We start from the raw sequence: 9,664 nt of genomic DNA, 5'->3' as shown, positions 1-9,664 counted from the left end.
AGACTTGCCTTGGAGTGAAAATATCAAAGTGCCAACCAGTAGTCTTATCTAGTCTTCTGTTCCCAAAGTTGAATTTCCCTAGCTGGTTTAATCCGCCATTGTTACCAAATTTACACACAGTGACAATAATTCAAAGGCATTTATCGTATGTTTTAGCTTAGTTCTGTCCCAGCCCTTTTCTTTAGTCAGTCTTGGTGACCTCTGCGAGTTCTGTGGAATTCTGGGTGGCAGATTCATCCCAAAACTGCATACAAATTAGCTTTTCAAAAATCAGATCAAGTTATGTAAAGAACAAAAGCTAGCAGACTTCAAAGTGGAGGGGAACTGAGGGGGACCTCCACTTGCTTTACAGGCAACCTAGTGGCACAGGGACTCTGAAACTTGCAGTTACTAGACCTTCTTTTTGTTATGTTGTTTTTTTATCCCTGCTCCCTTCCCTCGCAAATGGGTTCAGCTTTTAGAGCCAATCACAATCAAAACCTGTTCTTTGATTTTATTTTGACTATGACTGCTTCTACCCTCTACTTTGTTCCTCTCGATATAGCTCAGTGACCCACTGAGGCGTGAGTTCTCCCTGCCCACCACGTCTGGACCAGACTACAGACACTCTCTCTCTCTCACACACACAAAAAAAAATTTCTCAGCCTGCAAATCTGCAGCGACTTCGTTTGTGAACCAAATCTCCCCGTCTTCACGAAGATCCCAGATCTTCCCATGTCTCTCCTTTTATCTTTTCCTCTTTCTAGTTACTCGCCCATGTGTGCATTTCCAGTACTGAAAAACAAGTACCTGAATGTCTTGGCATCATTTAAATGTCACCTTCTACTATAAAGTCTTCAGATTGAGAGATTTGTTTAAGGAAATGTAAAAAGAGGAAAAACAAATTAAAGCTGAAGTAGTTTCACATGTAATCTTGGTCTTGTTTTAGCAGTGTTCTTTTTAAAAGAAAAGGATTCTCTGTGCTTGAACTAAAATGACTGTGTTAGATAACCTAGCCCCAGTGGTAAGCATTTCCTGGTAAACAAAGGATCATTTAATTAAAAAAGCAATATTTTGAACATCATTCCCATAAATAGCATGCATATGCAACAGAAATTAATGTAATGTGCAGTATGTCACAGATACAATGGTGAACATAAAGAATACAATGGAACTTGGCACCACCATTTTGCTTCCCTAATTAATTGCTACCATTTGACATATCTAGTTTAATGTCATATTATCAAGGACTGATTCTTCAGTCCTAAAATAATACATCTGTTTGATTCAGAAAACATGTGAAAATCAAGCCTAGAGCAAGCGGAGTTATGCTTTGTACAGTATATACATACAGTAGCCTAGTACTTAAATGTCAGTGAATGTATGTAATCTTTTGATGACATGCTGCTACACACTTGCTATGAAAACTTCATAAACTTTAAATACTCCCACTACTTTCTTGGCACCATATGTCTCTAATGGCTTATTACAGAAAGGCACTGAAAAAGACTGAACAGCAGTGAAGTGGGTGAGAGCCTTAAGGTACAATATTTCCTTTGCAAAAATTGAAAACAAATGAAAAAGGAATACATTTTCTCTGTTCTTAATTGGTTTAATAGTTTGGTTTCAGTGCTGTACATAGTTGAACCCTTTATTTTAGGATTATGCATACTGACGGGCTCTGAGAAAGTCATAAATAATATACTTTCTAAGCACGTGCTGATCATAAAAAAATACTTTATTGCCTAGCCACTAGTAAAGGTGCAGTCTGTCATTTTGGGTCTGTTATTAACAGTTGATGTCCCTACATTGTCATTCAGTTTTAGTAGTGCAATTACATCTTCTATATGTACCATAAAATTGGAAAGCCAATCCACTCACAAACTTCATAAAATATGCAGTTCACAGGCCTCAAGCTATGTCCTGTCTCCTTCATTTTAGATTTTTGCTTTAAAGTGGTCTAGGCTAAAGAAAGTTGAGAACCAAATGTAAGTGTAGATTTTGACTGTCAACAGAAGCCAGTATTACAGTAATAAGGAGTACTGTTTTGATGGCTTTATGGTCTTTAAGATCTATCCAGTATTATAAATTACAACTTTGAAAGCAAAGTTATTTTTTATCTGGGTGTCTTCAGGTGCCTGTTGCTGCTGTAGCAGAGATGAGGAAGTCATAAATTAATTGTTTCCAGATTCAGATGACTCATCTTGTTGGAACCATACTCATTCTAACTTTGTAGCAAAGGGAAACATGTTAACCTTATCATGCTGGCTCAAACTAGTGTATTCAAATTTAATATGAACAGAGTTATTTGATTAGTCTAAATTAAGACATGATGAATTTTCTAATGGGCACAACTGTGGACGCTTGGATTTCTGGTAATCCCCGCGATTTATTTGACAGTAAGGGCATAAAATTGAACTCCTTAATGACAATGTGATTTTGCAAAATGATTTGCACCCATGTCAAAGCTTTCTACAGACATTCCAGGGCTTGTCGTTGCCCTGATAAAAGAGTGGGAGATAATCTCAAGGGGAGCTATCATGTGGAGTGACAACAAGCCTCATAACTGACAGGCTTGTGCGTCAGGTCAGGGTTACCTCTTACAGTGAGGAGAAAGGGCTTGGATACTTAGATAGTAACAGACCTGCTCACTTGTAAGCAGAGTGTGTGACTCCCACAACTGGAAGGAAGAAATTCACTATTTTAAAGTATTTTATGGCGCACTATTCGGATGACACTGTTCTTTAATCTGTTTTTATCATTTTCATTTCCAAATAAAAGATTATGCTAAGAATGTCTGTATTTTCTTACACTTTGTCATTATTTGTGTGGGAAAACAATAAATAAACTTCAAAGCTGTGTTGTTCCCTAAAAATACAAAATTAAAGTCAAACGTGACTCTAAGCAATGGCACTCCTGTGAAATACATTATTTCCACATATTCATGAGTGTTAAATAGTTGCAAGTATTTCAGAAAGAAATTGTTGCTATTTTACTTGACAGATAGAAACATTCATGGGATTTTAATTAACTTGTTAAATACAGTTTAGAAAATTGTCTTAAATATAAAATTTGGGAGCACTGAACAAATGCTGTCGAGAAATAATTAACATTTGTTACCAAATTAATATAAAACTGTGGTTTATCAAAATATATCATTTTAACATAAACCTAGTGGAAATGTCAAACCAGATTAATGGATTTGGGCTATGCAGTTGCATTGAATTTAGTTAAATTTGCAACTTTTAATTTGAACTTGAGAAATTTGGTATACACGATAGTACTTTTCTTACAGACTTACAGTTATGGAAAAAATGTAGGTGTTAGAAGGTCTGATATACTAATTATTCTTAACTGTTATGAATGATCTGAATTGTTTTGACATTTTGTTTTGTAAATGTATAGTCTAATCATAAACATCATAACAAGTTCATATATATAGACTTATTTCCCTGTAATTATTCATATTTTATTTTTTTGTGTTGCATGGTACTGTACATAACAAAGCACCATATTCACAGACATTCTAAAGTAGTTAAGCTTTTTAAATCATGGTTCAGGTTGGTAGCTGCGTCAGCATGGGTAGGCTGCAAAGGAACAAGTGATAGGTTTATTACATGCTAAAAAGAGAAGAAAGAAAACACAATGTTTTGGCTGTGGAGCCTTCTTCATGGGTATGAGAAAAACCGGGCAGACAGCAAAGTTTAAATAGCACAGGAGAACAAAAGCTGGGAGAGTGGAGGAGGCGGGAGCAGGGGAGAGGCAGAGAGGCCACTCAGGTGGTGCGAAGTGGAGAGGTGAAGAGAGGGGTGAAGTCGAAACCTGCATGTGAATAGAGAAGATTACACAAAAAAAAGTCTGTCGTTGAGAAGGGGGAATCTGTGAACCAAGTTTTAGGACATTTTTTGTTTTTGATGTCTTTATGTTTTGGGAGTTAAGAAACCCTTAACCCTGAGAACACAGAGGGAGAGATCAGTGTGATCATGGCCGTCTGAGGTGAAATGAGAAACTCTGGTCTTGGAGAAATCTTTAATCTTCGCAGCCCTAACGTTCTCTGAAGTGGTCTCCGAGTCTCCTTCCGGTTTTCCCAACGGAGATAGTTGCAAGAGATACAGTACAGCATTTCTTGCAAGTGATACAGTAAATGAGGTTGCTGGAGATACAAGAGGTCGCATGGGTGATCTGAGATTGTTCTGAGGGACCTTGAAAGAGTGTGGTGTTAGATGTGTACTTGCAGGTGATACAGCGAGCTCTCTTGCAGGGGAAAGAACCTGGTGTGGATGATTGTTGAGGGCGGTCAGGGCAGCTGTGAACAAGAAGGTTCCACAGATTAGGTGGTCAGTGATATGAGCTGATGGGGTGGTCTGAAAAGAGGGCCCCAGTAGAGGGATCATCCTGTAGGATGGAAACGTTGTTGTTAATGATCCTGTGGATAGAAAGTGTGTTCTTAAAACATATATATATATATTTGAACCGCCTGTTGTATAACAGCATTATGTGTAACATTATTATGTTGTAGAACATTACATCAGTTTCCATGAAAGCAATCCAGCAATTCACACATGAAAAAAATGGTTGGAACAGCATAAGTAAGGAATGATCACAGAAATCATTCCACAAACAGCCACTTACAACAGTTATTGAAACCTAGACAAGTCTAATATGTTTGTGTTTATGCTGGTTAAAGATTACAGACATAACTTTTACTGATATACCACTTTGCAATTACAAGTATTGTGTGTAGCATTTGTCACCACATTACAGAAAAGATAATGCTGCTCTGGAATAAGTCCAGAGAAGATCAACCAGTTGCAATCTGGGGCTGAGAGGAATGTCCCTGACAGGCTGGAAGGGACTGAGCCATTTTAGTATTGAACAGGGAAGACAATGAGATGACATGATGCAAGCATTCAAAATCCTCAAAGTCATTAACAAAGTCAACCTACAGTACTGGATTTCTACAGAACCGTGAAACATGAGCCTGAAGACACAAATTGGACTTAGAAGTGTATTTGAAACTGGAACACGAGGCATTTCTTCACCCTAAGGGTTGTAGGAGTATGGAACTACTTGGTGAAACTGTTGAATCTCAAACCCTGGTTTTGTTTAAGAAACAGCTGGAGGATGATAAGTTTCTAATTATCAAATGGGCTAGCTGGGCCAAATGACATCCTCTCTTTCGTAACCTTTCTCATTTTTATGTTCTTAAGCAGAGAGAAATATGTTGGAAAGAAAGCTGTTTCATTTTAAACCTTGCAAAACTATGTATAATCACAGTAGCAGAACAGTGGATATGAGTTTTATTATCTTTATTACCAGTCTGCAGAGGAAAAGAGTGTTGATCCAAACACAATTGACATTGATTATGTGCTAAACAGCAACACTTAATTGAAATGTAGCTGTCTGTATTTCTTGTCGACATCTCCAGCTCATTCTAATCATTTCTCGACAAAACACAAAAACAACTATGAATACTGCATTTCTTTATTTAATTAATTGTATATTCTTGTATCTCATATTCTAAACACTGCCACTCAGCTTCCATTTGTAATAATGTAATAATAAGCTGTGTAATAATAATTGCTGACACTTATATAGCACTTTTCTGGACACTCCACTCAAAGCACTTTACAGGTAATGGGGACTCCCTTCCACCACCACCAATGTGCAGCATCCACCTGGATGATGGGACGGCAGCCATAGTGTGCAAGAACGCTCACCACACATCAGCTATTAGTGGGCAGGAGAGCAGAGTAATGAAGCCAATTCATAGACGGGGATTATTAGGAGGCCATGATTGGTAAGGGCCAATGAGAAATTTGACCAGGGGTTACACCCCTACTCTTTTCGAGAACCGCCCTGGGTTTTTAATGACCACAGACAGTCAGGACCTCGGTTTTACATCTCATCTGAAGGACGACTCCTGTTTACAGTATAGTGTCCCCATCACTATACTGGGGCATTAGGACCTACATGGACCGCAGGGTGAGCATGCCCTGCTGGCCCCACTAGCACCTCTTCCAGCAGCAACCTTAGTTTTTCCAGGAGGTCTCCCATCCAGGTACTGACCAGGCTCACACCTGCTTAGCTTCAGTGGGTTGCCAGTTGTGAGTTGAAGGGTGATATAGCAATTCTTCTTGAATTAAACTGAAACACAATCTCCTCTCTGATATTCTGTTTAATGCCATAGCATTTAGGGAATGGTCATCAGCTTTTGTGATGCTTTGGAGTTCATTAAGACTTAAGTCACTATCGTTCCTGGTAATCATTCACAGATGTGAATATATGTGTTACCTCCTTTAATATCCCAGTGAAACACAGAAACCTTTGGTGGCCTCTATTTAGTTCTGGGGACTTTCAATGCATTTCCACCCATCCATCCATTTTTGAGCCACAGAATAGCAGAGTTGCCAGAGCCTATCCTGGTAAGCAATTGGCACAAGGCAGGATGCATCCTGGATGCCAGTCTATCACAGGGCACAAACAGACACCAAGACACATACACACCAGGGCCAATTTTCCTAGAAGCCAATTAATCTACCAATATGTCTTTGGACTGTAGGAGGAAACCCATGCAAACACAATAAGAACATATAAACACCATGCCGATAGCACCCCATTATACCCGGGGCTCCAGCGCTGCGAAGCAGCAATACCAACCACTGTGCTACCATGCTGCCCCTATTGCATTTCCAAAGAACAAAATCTTTCCGTAGATTTGTTTAAGATATATATATAAGGAATACTTAGAGGTGTTTTATGAAATTCAGTTAATGGAGTTTCTAAAGGAAGTTTTTGAGGAAAGTTCTTGTAGTAGTAATATATATAACCTTCTGAAATTCCTTTGTGCTTTTTAAAGGGCATATTTTGCTCTAATAATGAGAAAAAACAGCACCTACCTTGAGTTCATATTGCTCATTATGGAACATCTGGACCCCGACAAGAGTTTCTTCAAGAGCTATACTCTACACCCAGTCTCATTGGCCATCTCATACAGCTCCATCTCATCTTTCTTGCTCAGCTCACCATCCTCTAGTTCCTGTAGCAGGTGGCGCCATCCTACAGTCCCTGTCTCACCTTCTCCTAGAACATAGGTCTACCAAATCCAGGTGCCAGGAAACAGACCATTGTTCTCCTCCCAGAGCCAACTGCCCCAGTCGAGCGTTCGATGTTATGATTCACTTTTGTCTCATTCTGTGTTTCATCTCTCTTTCCCAGCATGGTTATTTTCCTCAAAATGTCACCCTCCAGACATCAGAGCATGGAAGATAGCTCAACTGCAGGGAACACAGCAGGAGTGGAGAGTCACTTTTTACTTTCTTGTCTCCTGTACTTCACACATTTCTCTTACACCCCCATCACCCCATCTACACCCTTGCAGCAGCTCCCTAGCTTATTCCTCGTGAATGTGAATGTGAATGTTCAGTTAGTCTTGTCTCATGGTCAAGCTGCTGTTCTCATACCTAGGTGAGCTGTGCCAAATAACCTGTAATACATTTGTCCTCCCACTGCATTCATTGGACCCTAACTGAATGAATGTATGATAAATATGACTTTATTCTGTGCTACGCTATTGTGATTACAGTATAACATTATTCGATTTTTTTAAGTGGGACTAACTAATCTCTAAAGTATTCTGCAGGATGATTTTTTGTTCCTATTTCATTAGGCGTATGAAAACAATTGGTAGGAACTGTATATATGACATTTCTTTTAGGATTTTAATAAAAACATAATCTTGCTTTTTTCAAACTTCATTTTTATTAATGTGAAAGGATAAGAAAACTACCTATACCTTTGACATTGTCTTCTTATTTTGAGTTTAGATCAATAATTGAGTTAGCCCCACTTCAGTAATAAAAGTTGTGTCAGCATCTGTTTCAGTGAACCTGTGAGCCCTGGACATGCGGCCGAACCTGCACTCTCATCAGAGCTTTTACTGGGCGAGCAGCCTTTTTCTTATGTTGTAAAAATGGAAGGATGTACGATTATAGTTTACGTTGTCTTGTATTTGATCAAATACTGTGAATTAATTTAGACCTCACTGTTTTCTGCACTGAACGTCAAGTATTTTCATGGTAGATTATAAGAAAACCTCTCATCTTCCATACTTCATTTCACGCTTTCACATGATGTCACATTACATTTATGTAGCATTTTATGATAACTGGAGGCATTTTTCTAATTATAAGGAATAGGAACTATACACTGTGTAACTAATTGCAGTGTGTTGCAGGATATGGAAGCTTTCTTGGAAAATACTCCAGTCTAGCTGTGCAGGTGTTCTTCTGGAACTCTGCTCTGAAATGATATTGAACAATCAAATATATTGAACATATAAACACCTTTAGTGTGTATAATTTTATTTCGAACCGAAAACAGAAGTAAGTGAAGTGAAGTGCTTTGGCAAGGAAATAATCATTAGGCTGGGACTTCAGAGCAAGTTACATGTCTTATCTTTTTGTTTTTCTCTTTCTCCCTAGGCTGAGTTTGTTTGCCAAGCTAAAAGGTTTCCTGAAAACTCTTGAAAACATAAAAACATGTGAAAGAATACCAACAAGAGTGGCTTTCATGATCTGCATTTCATGCTTTTTTCCGTTACAGAACACTCACACAATTCGATATAATTCACACAGAATACAACATAATTATATTTCCTTTTCCATGGAGATACAGTAAATCATTATACACATTCTCTACCCCTCATTGGAATCTAAATCTAAAAGAAATAGCTCTGCCATTCAGACAGTTAATCATTTGTTTACTCATGTACTGTATGTTGCTGTACAGAAAATACATCCAGAATACGTTATGAACATTATGAATTTACTTAAAGCCTCCACTACTACTGTTGTGTACTATTATAACAACTTTGTTGTTAATATAGCTCTTAGTTTGAAAGATAAGAGACTACCTTTGTCTTTTAGTAATTCGCATTGATCACAGAACAAACTATAAATGAAGAGGCAATGCAAACTGTTGCTGTGCTGTAGCTAATTCATCAGTCAAGTCAATGGCTCATTGTCATGTGCTCCTTCTCATTGACACCATATGTTCGTCTCTACATATACATTAAGCTAAAGGCGACTTCTTTTACTACAAAACACAGATAAGGATCTGTTATTTTTGGCATAAACCACGTGCTTAAAATTGTAGTAAACGTTTTCCATATAATTCCACTCCTGTATAAAGAGGGAAAATCTTTACGTGATTTTCAAGGTGTGGTATCTGAAACATGCATGAAGCAGTCTCATCTGTCATTTAAAAAAACAACCCAAACTTAAAGGTTCTAAAAGCTGACTAACAGGGATAAGCAATACTTTAAGCTATTATCTTTAGGAAATAGAAAGAAGGTGTTGAATTGATAACAGAATCTGATAGAACTCAGGTTCATCATTCATCCACCAAGAGTATGAAGGTCACTTTTGAAATCGGGACTTAAAAGATGTGTTTCAGTAAGAAAACCTGTTATGAAAGGTGGAAAGGGCTCAAATATGCATAAGAAAACAAAAACTGGAATATGGAATAATGGTTTAAGTTAATTTGGAAAGTTGACTCTAGTTTTCTTGATCTAAGTGAAGCATTGATAAGAAAGAGAGATGACAACAGCATCTTACCTTCCTACAGCAAGATACTAATCCAAAGCACTCAGCTGGATGAAATTAAATGGTCATAAATGTTGTGA

The sequence above is a fragment of the Lepisosteus platostomus genome, chromosome 1 (assembly GCF_059453375.1).
Source record: "Lepisosteus platostomus isolate fLepPlt1 chromosome 1, fLepPlt1.hap1, whole genome shotgun sequence".
NCBI classification, from domain to species: Eukaryota; Metazoa; Chordata; class Actinopteri; order Semionotiformes; family Lepisosteidae; genus Lepisosteus; species Lepisosteus platostomus.
This window is presented reverse-complemented; position numbering follows the sequence as displayed.